Source organism: Callorhinus ursinus, unplaced genomic scaffold, assembly GCF_003265705.2.
Source record: "Callorhinus ursinus isolate GAN/ISIS: 27379988/994484 unplaced genomic scaffold, GSC_fseal_2.0 scaffold19, whole genome shotgun sequence".
Classification (NCBI taxonomy): Eukaryota; Metazoa; Chordata; class Mammalia; order Carnivora; family Otariidae; genus Callorhinus; species Callorhinus ursinus.
Genome location: NW_027397081.1, coordinates 1,147,598 through 1,159,665, shown reverse-complemented (window position 1 = coordinate 1,159,665; position 12,068 = coordinate 1,147,598). Strand labels below are relative to the sequence as shown.

Here is a 12,068-nt window from a genome sequence, read left to right as displayed (position 1 = left end):
AAATAAGAGTAAGTACAATGAAGGGATAGAATATGACTGTAAAGATGAAAATTATGAAAGATTTTATAAAAGGAATTGATAAGAAGTTGGTTGAAACAAAGAAAGAAGAGAAATTTAAAAAGAACAAATAAAGGGGGGGATGGAGAATGTGATCAGGCAGGAGACTAGAACAAAGTCATACACTAGAGATTTAGGGTATATTTTGGTCTGTTAGAAGAAACTGTATCCCAAAATTTTAAAGAGAGAACAACTTATATATATACCAGAATCAGGTTAACTACAATGAAGGGATAGAATATGACTCTAAAAATGAAAAATAAAAAAGATTTTTAAAAAAGGGATTGATAAGATGTTGGTTGAAAAAGGGAAAAAGAAAAATTCAAAAAAAATAGAAAAAGAAAAAAAAATAAAGAAAATTTTAAAAATTAACTTTGAAAGACTAAAGAATCATGGGGAAAAAGCCATGAATTCTATGTGCAGTATTCCCCTAGCGCTGGAGTTCTCCTGTTCTCCTTGATCGGTAAACTTGGTCTTGGCTGGCTGTTCTTGTTGATCTTTTGGGGGAGGGGCCTGTGGCCGTGGTTCCCAAATGTCTTTGCTGGAGGTGGAATTGCCCCGCCCTTGTAGGTCCAGGCTAAGTAAGCTGCTCGGGTTTGCTCTCAGGAGCCTTTGTTCCCTGCAAGTTTTCCATTGGGCTTTGGAGGATGAGAGTGAAAATGGCGGCCTCCCAATCTCCGCCCCGAGGAGCTGAGAACTCGGAGCCCCGCTCCTCAGTGAGCCCCCAGAGAAAAGTAGTCAGTCACTCCCGTCTTCCTGGTCTCCGGACGCACTCCGTGCTCACCCGGCCTATGACTGAGCATTTCTATCTCGGGTGCACGATCCCGTGTGGATTCTCCAAAGCCAGCAGATCCCTGCAGGCAGAAAGGTGAGTCTCCTCGGATCTGCTGCTTGTTGGATCCCTGCTGGAGAAGCAGTTGCCAGACTGCACCGCAGATCAGGGTTTAGGGCAACCCTGAGCTGAGAGCCCGCTCAACTCTGTCTCTGCAGCCGGCTTCCCCGCTCCGATCCCTGGGAGCTCTGCCGCACTCAGGCACCCCCCATCTTTCTGTGACCCTGAGGGTCCTGAGACCACACTGTCCCAGGAGGGTTCCACCCCTGCTTAGCCACTGCAGCGACGTTCCTCAGCGGAGCCGACTTCTAAAAGGTCCGATCTTGTGCTCCGCGGCTCTAGCACTTGACAGAAGCGGCCGACGGAGGCCCCTCCCCCGCCGTCTATCCTCCCAAATATTGCCTCGGATTCACTTCTCCGCACGTCCTACCTTCCGGTAAGTGGTTGCTTTTCTGTTCAGAGAGTTGCCGCTATTCTTTTCTTCGATCTCCTGTTGAGTTCGTGGGTGTTCAGAATGGTTTGATCCCTATCCAGCCGAATTCCTGGCACCAGATAAAATTTAGGTCTCCTACTCCTCTGCCATCTTGCTCCTCCTCCTCTCAAGTCTCATTTTAAATGTCACTTCACCTGGGAGCTTCCCCTGACCTTAGGTCTGGGTCAGGGGCATGACCCTCCTTTGTTCATTATAATTGCCTGTTTCTATTCTGTATTCTCTGCTAAGACTGTAAGCTTGGTTCATGGAAGGGAAATGAAAGCTCTAGATGTATTTATGCTTATAGATACATGTATGTATACACACACACATATATACACATATTATATATACACACACATATTATATACACATATTATATATACACACACATATTATATATATATATATACACACATTGAGCAGGAAAGAGGGGAAATGATTGGTCTCACTTATCATGGTTTAGCGTGCTGTAGTTAAGTTCTTTCAAGCACAGGGTTAAAACAGCCTGGGGTTACTCCATGGTGGGAGCTCATGGTGAGGATGCTGTGGGCAGGAGGGAAGGCCAGAAGCTCTGTGGGCACATGACCCATGCCACCTTTAGAGCAGGACAGAAAAGACCCCAACATGGGCCCCATACTTTAGAGAGTCTTGCATATCAAAAACCCTGACATAGAGAAGCTATTTTTTCTATTTGGCATCTCAAGAAGGTGTTCTGAAAATTTCTTAGCCCCTTCAGTGAGCAGCACGTGGGAGAAGAATGTACAGGGTGAATTGGCCCTCCATGTCTGTAGAGGCTGGGCTTCGGCATGGTGATATGTACCTGTGAGTGGTGGGGGGCTTAGGCAAGGAGGAGTCTCCCCTGTGATGTGTGTGTCTCGGCAGATGAGGCTTCCCTGGTATCTTTCCTTCTTTGGTCCTCTCTGCTGGGGTCATGCAGTCTGGGAAGATGCTTACAACTACCTAGAAATCTTGTGTCAGAAAAGGGATGCACTGAGGTGGTCACCTGAGTGCTTGACCTGATGTGTCCTGATCCTACGTTCGGACAGGGCCAGTCAGGCCACAGAGCTCTGGCCAGAGACCAGCTTCCACCTTGGCTTAGCAGACCCACACTACCATTCATGCCTACAGGCGGCTGGGGGACTTGAGGGCATGGAGACTGTGCACGGAGAGGCGGGAGTCTTCGGCTTCTTTGCCCTTCGGTCTGTGATCCCTCATCTGCTGCAGGTTGTTGGCTGGGAGTAAGAGTGGAGCCATGGGCATGATCTGATTGATAACGTCTAACTATTTAGACATGGAGTATCTGGGTCTCCAGTTGGATCCTGCCCCATGGCTCTCCAATAATATTTCAGGTTAACCCTGCACACAATCTTGCTTCCTGGTCAAAGACTCCTGTGCTAATTGACTCCTTGGAAGTGGGCATCCTCACTCCCTCTAACTTTCTATTCAAGGAGTGACTCATCTTCCAACATGGGGTTATATTGATTTTCCTTTTGCCTGCACTGACCAACCAAACTGCTTGTGTTCAAGGGCCCTCAGAGAGAGGACCCACCTGGTTGGCCCATCACTGCTCAGTGTGGAGCCCCTCTGTAGGCAGACCTTTCGTGCGCATGTCCCGAGCCCATCTGCCAGCCAATGAGTGCTTTGGGTGAGGTACCCCTCTGTGAAATACACCTGCGGCCATGATGGCGGGTCAGTTGTCCACAGAAGCATGGCTGAGAAAACCTCTCTGGTCACTGGCTCTGCAGAGGCTGTGAGTGGAGGCGTGCAGAGCTCCCAGCCCAGTATGTGCTGTTTCCCTCATCCTGCTGAAGGCTGCTCTTGCACTAATTTTTTTAAGTCACGTATGCAATATTTTTCATTTCCACCTAAACCACGCCAGCTAAGGAAAGGTGTAAGAGTCTAAATTAAATCATTCTGAGTCTTCTGCAAAAGAGGAAGGAAAAATAAGAACTCTTCAAACTTCAATACCAGATATAGAGTTTTTCAGATTATTTAGGAAGGTGTGGTCTGCTATTTCTCTGTAAATTTGCTCTGGTATCAGCAATGCCTCATGTGTACGGGAATGACTTCATTTCCTCTACAATGGCCAGTAATAGTCACCATAAAATTAAGACAGGGAGGGGAAAAAAGCCATGTCTATATGTAGACAATAGATTAATTCCTTATCATGACACAACAGTTTGGGGCACTTTTCGTGACTATTTTTGTAAAATTCATACATAAGGTTAGTTACAGAGCTTCTACAGCCCCCTGGTCAAGCTGGCCCAAATAGGAGGCTGGCCATTTTTCAGTGTGGCAGTTGGGCACACAGACCTAGCCTGCTTCATAAGGTGATGCGGCACCTGAGTGCAGTGCCGGGCTCAAGAGTAAGCCAGGAAGTCAGCCTCAGTCTCTCCTCATGCTTGGCACTGGCTCCCTACTGGCCTTTCCGCTCAGTGGAGGCAGCAGGCCTGGGTGATGGCGCCCTGGGGCCCTTCGGAGTTGTGGTTCCGGAATCCCTTCAGCCAGTATTGCAGAGCGCAGATGTGGAAGGCACGGGCTTCTCCACAGACAACTGTCCCCAAGTCTTTGTCTTATCTTGGGGAAAGAGGAAGAGACAGGTGAGAAAAGATGAAGTCTTGTACACTAGAGAGTTCAAGTTCTCAGAATCAAGAAGAGCTTCAAACAGGGGCTTCTCAGCTCTGGTGATTCACTGGAACCAGTCACCATGTTTAAGATGCCTACCCTCTAGCCCCAGTCTGGAGCTTCTAATGTCAAGGTGAGGGGTGGGGATTGGCATGTGGACGTGTTTTATGATTCTAATAGTAGCGTTCCTCCTGCTCAGGCAGGGTTGAAAACCAGTGACCTGGATGAGAGGTTTACAACGTGCTTTGATTCCCTGCTCCACCAAGGGAGCAAGAGCTCACTAAATGACTTTGGGAAGGGAGAAGCTGGACTGAAGGAGAACCCACGCAGTTGGCCACAGGCTCTCAAGGAAGAGTGCGCAGAAGCATGGAAGCAGAGTCGCTCAGCAAAGTATGCCTGACTTTGGATATTGACTTCCCTGCGAACCCGCCGGTGACTCAGGACGGCTTCCGGTGCTCAGGTGCTGAGCAGAGTCATGTGTCTTTGGGACATCACTATGCAGATGCAATTGCAACCACATTCTTGAAAAAATGCAAAACAAATCAGAATCCTACCCAGCAAAAAAACAAAAACAAACCACTTTTGATACAGGTGACAACATGGGTACATCTTAAAAACATAGCAAGTGAAAGGAGGCAGTCACAAAAGTTTACATGCTGCATGAATCGTTTCTATGCCTTTCTAGAAAAGACGAAAAAGCACATGACAAAAATCAGATCACTGCTTCCCAGGAACTGAGAGTGGGAGAAAGAGGTTAATGCAGAAGTTCAAAGGAATTTTTTGAGGTAATGGAGATGGTTTATATCTTTTTTTTCCCCACTACATTGTGTTTATTGGAGGTCAGTATGGCCCAGACTTTTGAAGCGATGCTTGGTTGTTGCATGAAGTTTCAAAATGGGGATTTGTGTTGTATGTCACACCAGGAGTGAGGGGTTGAAATACTCTGGATAGAATGGATAGATCCTGTACCCCAGGGAAAAACAAAAATTTTGCTGTGGTAATTAGTGTTTCTAAAGACAAAAATGTTCCAAAGTGGGAGGACTTTATTTTTTCCCCATTGTTTTTATTATAGGAAAAAACATAACACACGATCTACACTTTCAACAAATGTTTTAGGGGTGCAGTACAATTCTGTTAACTGTATCCACATTGTTGTAGGCAGGTCTCTCGAACTTCTTCATCTTGCATGACTGAAACCCACCACTGAACAGCAACTGTATTTCCCCCTGGAAACCACCCTGGTACGTTCTGCTTCTGGGAGTTTGATTATTTTCACTGCCTCATGTAAGTGGAGTCACACGCATTTGTTTTTCTGTGACTGGCTTTTTTCGCATAGCATGCCGGCCTCAAGTTTCATTCATGTTGTTGTGTATGACAGGATCTTCTTTTTAAGGCCAAATACTCTCCCACTGTTTGCATATACCACATTTTCTTTGTCTAGTCATTCTCCGCCTCTTGACTCTAGTGAATAATGCTGCCGTGAACATGGGAGCGCAATTATCTCTCCACGATCCTGCTTTCAATTCTTTTGGATAAATATCCAGAATTGGCATTGCAGGATCATGAGGTAGTCCTATTTTTAATTTTTCGAGGAACATCTGTACTGTTTTCCACAGTGGCTCCGTCATTTTATATTCTCACCAATGGTACACCACGCTTCTAACCCTCACATCCTCACCAACACTTATATTGTTTTTTCAAAATAATGATCATCCTAACAGGTGTGATGTGATGTTTTATTATCGTTTTGATTTGCATTTCACTGGTGATTACTCATTGATGATTAATGAGCATCTTCTCAAGTATCTGTTGGTCATCTGTATGTCTTCTTTGGAGAATATTTATTCAAGTTCTTTTCCCATTTTCAAATGGGTTATTAGGTTTCTAAAATTTATTTATTACTATTGAGTTGTTGGAGTTCATTATGTATACTTTGGATATTCACCCCTTCTCAGACATATGGTTTACAAATATTTTCTCCCATTCTGTATGTTGCCTTGTCACTCTATTAGCTGTTCCCTGTGCTATGCAGAAGTGTGCTAGTTTGATACAATCCTACTTGTCTATTTTTTTTTTTTTTTTGCTTTTGTTGCCTGTGTTGTTGGTGTCAGATCCAATAAATCATTGCCAAGACCCATGTTCTGAAGCTTGTCCTCTGAGCTTTCTTACACTTAGGTCTAATCCATTTTGAGTTGGTTTTTGCGTACAGTGCACGGTAACTTTCCAGTTTCCTTCTTTTGTGTGTGGAAACTCAGTTTTCGTATCACTGGAGGCGGTGGATAGAAATCTCCTGTGTTGTGGTCTCTTTCCCCAGTCCCTTCTGGCAACGTTTGCTTCCAATATGCAGGCGTCAATGTTGGGTGCATATGTACTTACAACTGTTGGGTCTTTGCCATTGTAGGATGTCCTTCTTTGTCTTCTGTGTCAACTTTTTACTTACAGTCTCTTCGTTTCTGAGACAAGTATGGCCACCTCAACTCTCTTTAGGTTGTTGTTTGCCCGGGATATCTTTTTCCATCCTTCACTTTCAGCCTCTGCATGTCCTTAAATCTACAATGAGTCTCTTGTGGACAGTGTGCAGTTGGATCTTGTGTTTTGATCCTTTCAGTCACTCTGTGTCTTTGGTTGGGGAGTTCCATCCATGTTCATTTACAGTAATTATGTAGAGAAGGACATGCCATTGCCTTCTTGGTCGTCGCTCTCCTCTGTCCTGTAGCGCTTCGGTCCCTCTCTTGCTGCCTTCCTTGGTGTTTCGTTGATTTTGTGTGTGTGCATGGCATGTTTTCATCCTGTTCTCATTGTCTTTTGTGTATCTTTGTGGGGTACTTTCTTTGTGATTATCATGGGGCTGACATAAAACATCTTATAGTTGTAACAACTGGCTTCAAGCTGATAATAACTTAATTTCAGCTGCATACATACCACAACTACATTTTTATATCTGCCCCCCACTCTCCGTTATTATGTCACAAATTACATCTTACTGTATTGCATACTCATTAACATATTTTTATAGTTATTTTTACACTTTTGTTTTTAACTTGTCTAACAGCATTAGAAGTGATTTACACACCACTCTTACGGTATTTCAGTATTCTGTGTGTGTCTGTATATTTGCCCTTATGAATGAGCTTTCCATCAAATGCTTTGGTGCTGTTTCTAGCACCCTTCTATTTCAACCTATACACCTCTCAAACATTTCTTCTGATGTGTCTTCTCTGGGATTGGACATGTAAATTCTGAATTAGATGCATCTGCCAGCTTCTTTTTTCAGGAGCTCTCAATCTTTTGCTTCTTTGGGCATCTGTCTGCAGTAATGCAGGAGCTCTTGAGCCAGCCCTTTTTGTTTCTGGCACTGCCAAGGCTTCTAAAGTATTCCAAGTCCCACTGTGTCAGGCGAGACAAACAGTAGTCCTGTGGGCAGAACCCTGAAAAGTCAGAACATTGGACTTAAACTCCACTCTTCTCTTTCTCCCAAGAAGGGAACCTCTGTCCGTTCTACCATGGGTTTTCTGAAGCAACAGCTCAGCAGCAAGGCTCCTATATGTCTATGCCACTGGGTCCTGTCTGTTCTCTGAGACAGGTGAGACAGAAGTCGGTCCTTTGGGAAGCCCCTTGAAAAGCTGGAAGATCAGACACTCCCCAGAGTGAAGCCAGGAGTTGGGGTTTTTCTTCCACTCACTGCACTGAGCCAGAGGGAGGCAGTATGGTGAGCGAGTGCTCCAAACCATACCCTTTGTTCTCAGTGGCCCTCCAACTCATGCCATTTCCCGTCAGCACCTAGAGTAGAACAAGACAGAAACCAGTTCCTTGGGCAGCTCCCTGAAAAGCCTGAACACTGGATATAATATCCAGTCTTCTCTTTTTCTCCCTAGAGAGAAGCTGGGAGCTGGGAATTTTCTCCTTACCCACGGTCCTGATCCAGGGGGAGCTGCTAATGGTGAGTCCATGCCATGAATTTTGCTACTGGCTCTGGTCAGGCTAATTTTGTACTCACCTGGGATGCAGGAGCCATTTAACTGGTTTTTGGATTTCTCACAAACAGAATGGTTCCATGTATTATTGAATCAGTGTCTTTAGATGGGAAAGGATCCCCATTGTGCCATCTTGCTGACATTACCACACAGACGGTTTATATCCTCATTGTGGTGGTGGTTTGTATACGTTTGCCCAACTCACCAGAATATACATCTAACTGTATGTACATTATATATCAACAAAGCTGACTAAAAATAAATTCATAAAAAATTAATGTAATAAAAATTTTTTTAAACCCACAGTATGGCCTAAACTGCTCCTAGATACTTTCCTTCAGTACTCAACAGTTTATATATCTACCATTAAATTCCACTTAGAAATAGCATTGCATGGATAAAATTTTCTGATATATGGGCTATGCTTACTTTTACTGTTTATTTCTTTCTCTTCTCAAGATTGATTCCAGCCAGACTCTATTTTTCAGGACAGTGAGGAAGTCATCATGCAGAGATTGCCATTTCTAAATAAAAAGTAAGTTGCATCCTACATATATCACTGCATCCTTGGTGCCTGAACAAATGTCTGATATGTAGTAGAAACTTGTTAACATTTCTCCGAATAAATGAGTAAAATTTCCTTCTTGGACAGTCCACTGTCAAAATAGTGAAGAAAACTCAGCCTTCGAGTCAGAACCTGTTTTTGAACCTTGACTTTGCCAGTTAGGAGCTGTATGGTCTTAGTCTGAGCTTGTTACTCCCACCTGTAGAAAGGGGTAAGAATAATCCAGCACACGTGAGGTGAGCTCCCCACAAGCTGGACAAATGAGAGCTTTCCATTTTCGGAGTGTCGTTACCCAAACAAGAATTCTCATTGGTTCTTTTCACCCAATAATCTTAATTGGCTGATTATGCATAATTTGTGTCCATTCCAATCAACATTCAAGACACTTGAAATGCTGACTAGACTGGATTGTTTTGAAACTTTACGCTTCTCTCCCCAATCTGATTACATGGCTCATTTCTGTTGCTCATGGTTGATAGAGCCTAGCAGTGCCCAACATGAACTAGACTTTCAATAAATGTTGGCTTCTTTAATTGCATGTTTATAACCATTGTCATGCTCTCAAAGCTTTCTCCTTGGCCAACTGGGAGCTCAAGAATCACATGAGAGCGGAGCCTGGGTGGAGGGAGTCTCATCTGCTCGTACCTTACTCTGTCCACTCTCCTCTACAAGGCTGAGGCCCGCAGTCCTGCGTTCTCTTTCCTCTTGCCTCTCTAGTTCTCGTATCTCTTGGAGGTAGCTTCTGGTCCCAGCCTATGCTGTGCAATCTTGACTTCCTCATCCGTGTTTTCCCAGCACCATGTGTTGAAGGGGCTGTCTTTTCTCATTGTATATTCTTTCCTGCTTTGTCGGAGATTAATTGACCATATAATTGTGGGTTTATTTCCATGTTTCTGTTCTATTCCATTGACTCATGTGTCTGTGTTGTGCCAGTACCGTACTGTTTTATTTACTACCGCTTTGTAATATAACGTGAAATCTGGGATTGTGATGTCTCCAGTTTTGTTTTTCTTTTTCAAGACTGCTTTGGCTATCTGAAGCCTTTTTTGGTTCCAAATAAATTTTTAGAATTGTTTGTTCCAGCTCTGAAAAATGCTGTTGGTATCGTGATAAGGATTGCATTAAATCTGTAGATTGCTTTGGGAAGTATGTTGGGTCATTTTAATCTTAGCCATTCTGGTAACTTAGAGTGGTGGTATTTGACTGTGATTTTATTTATTTATTTAAAAGATTTTATTTATTTGAGAGAGAGAGCACACAAGCAAGGGGAGCGGCAGAGGGAGAGGGAGAAGCAGACCCCACTGAGCAGGGAGCCTGATGTGGGACTTGATCTCAGGACCCTGAGATCATGACCTGAGCTGAAGGCAGACGCTTAACCAACTGAGTCACCCAAGTGCCCCTTCACTGTGATTTTAATGTGCATTTCCCAATTATATGTTTTCATATGTGTATTGACCATTTAAGTAGTCTCTATTTTGTGAAGTGTCCTAGTTTTTTGCCTATCTTTTTAAAAATTGAATTATCTATCATTGTCTTATTGACCAGTAGTTTTTGTTTTTTTTTAAAGATTTTATTTATTTATTCATGAGAGACAGAGGGAGAGAGAGAGAGAGAGAGAGAGAATCAGAGGGAGAAGCAGTCTCCCAAGGAGCAGGGAGCCTGATGCGGGACTCGATCCCAGGACCCTGGGATCATGACCTGAGCCGAAGGCAGACACTTAACCATCTGAGCCACCCAGGCGCCCCGACCAGTAGTTTTTTTTAATATACTCTGTATATGAATTATTTGTCATATATATAGTATATAAATATATATGCATATATTTATATATTATATTAAAAACATATAGAGCGATTAATAAACAACACAGGAAGTCTAAAAGCCAAAAGAGAAAGGATGACAGATACCCTCATACACACAAAATTTTTGGTGTTCAGAATGATGAAAGAAACTAAGACACCATATTATATAACAGACACCATATATGTGTATATATATATACACACACATATATGATATGTACAATATATAATATTGTATCACATATATATATAATTTACTATATATATATATAAATATACTATATGTATAATTGAACCAGCCAAATCCATTCCTGAGTTCAGAGAAATGAAATGAATAATATGATCACCCATACACATTTATAAGAATGTTCATACCAACTTTATTCCCAATATCCCCAAACTGGAAATAATGAAATATCGAGTGGTTAGAAAAATGGTGGCATTTTCATAACATGGGATGCCACACAAAGAGTACATTTCAGCTGGATTCAACAACATGAGGGAAGGAAGTCAGACACAAGATAGTATATATTAGGATTCTATTTATATAAAGTTCAGGAACTGGCAAAACAAATATTTACTGATAGTCATCAGATAGTAGTTACAGTTGGAGGGAGGGAGGGAGTAGTTCTATTTGGAGCCCGGGGAGCTGGACATACTCTCTCCTGATGTGGGTGGTGGGTAGAAGTTACCTGCGCTGTGTCCGAAGATTTGCACTCTTCAGCACATATGTCACCGTCTCTTGCAGCTCGGCCCTGGAATGGAAGGAGTTTTGTCTGTTGTGTTTACTGTCCGGAATGGAGCTGTGACATCGCAGGTTCTCCATGTTGAAGGAACGTGAACTGGCTCAGTTTTCACAGGGAAATAGTGGCCTCTGGTAGCCACAAACCAGATTTTGGTGTTAGATCTACTTTCCTTCAAACATGTTGCTCATTAACTGAATTCTGCTTAGAAAGGATTAGCCTGCAGAAGGAGCCCACTTCAGGATGCACGTGTGGAGGAAAACCACGGTGGCCTGGTTGTGACTGGCAGCTGCACAGCTGTGTGGCATGTCCCAGAGTTCTGGGAACACTGTGGCTGGTTCTCAGAGACCCGTCTAGACGGCAGCGAGGAGCTCAGTCATGTGTTCGAGGAACCCGGAGACACTCTGGTCTGCATTCAAAACAGGTATTTTAACAAGAGACTAGGAATTAATCTATAACGAGAATGAAAGTTAAGAAGAGTCAAGTATACGGGAGAACTTGCTGTAGGACAAAGGTAGCATTTTAATTCTTTTTTTTTAAAAGATTTTATTTATTTATTTGAGAGAGAGAATTAGAGAGAGAGCACATTAGAGGAGGGAGGGTCAGAGGGAGAAGCAGACTCCCCGCTGAGCGGGGAGCCCGATGCGGGACTTGATCCCGGAACTCCAGGATCATGATCTAAGCCGAAGGCAGTCGCTTAACCAACTGAGCCACCCAGGCGCCCAGCATTTTAATTCTATTGGGGACTTGATGGTGAATTTGAGAAGCAGTTCTGGGACAGCTGGCCATGAGAAGAAAAATGCTAGCTTCCTAGTCACACTACATATAGATTAAATTTGGGATCGATTAAAGACCCATGTGTAAGAAAGAAAAGTTGAAAGATGTGAGAAGATAATTTATGAGACTATACCGATCACTTTAAGACTATGGGAGACATGCTTAACCAATGTAGGAAATCTATAAGCCAAAAGAGAAAGATGGGCAGATATTATCAC

General features: G+C 43.4%; 1 protein-coding gene across 6 annotated transcripts in view; it reads left to right on the top strand.

Annotated features, from left to right (window-relative positions):
* The first annotated feature begins 1,258 nt into the window (after positions 1 to 1,258).
* MMP12 (matrix metallopeptidase 12) overlaps positions 1,259 to 12,068 on the top strand; it is a 39,717-nt gene continuing 28,907 nt past the window's right edge. Inside the window, exons 1-7 of one of the 6 annotated variants that reach the window (XM_073903656.1) lie at positions 1,259 to 1,325; positions 4,189 to 4,580; positions 4,675 to 4,774; positions 5,148 to 5,230; positions 7,865 to 7,929; positions 8,423 to 8,498; positions 11,079 to 11,497. The gene's annotated coding sequence lies outside the window, so the exon portion shown is untranslated. Of the gene's footprint in view, positions 1,326 to 4,188; positions 4,775 to 5,147; positions 5,231 to 7,864; positions 7,930 to 8,422; positions 8,499 to 11,078; positions 11,498 to 12,068 lie in introns of all 6 variants that reach the window. The other 5 variants (XM_025893902.2, XM_073903657.1, XM_025893901.2 and 2 more) reach the window with 5 other exon arrangements.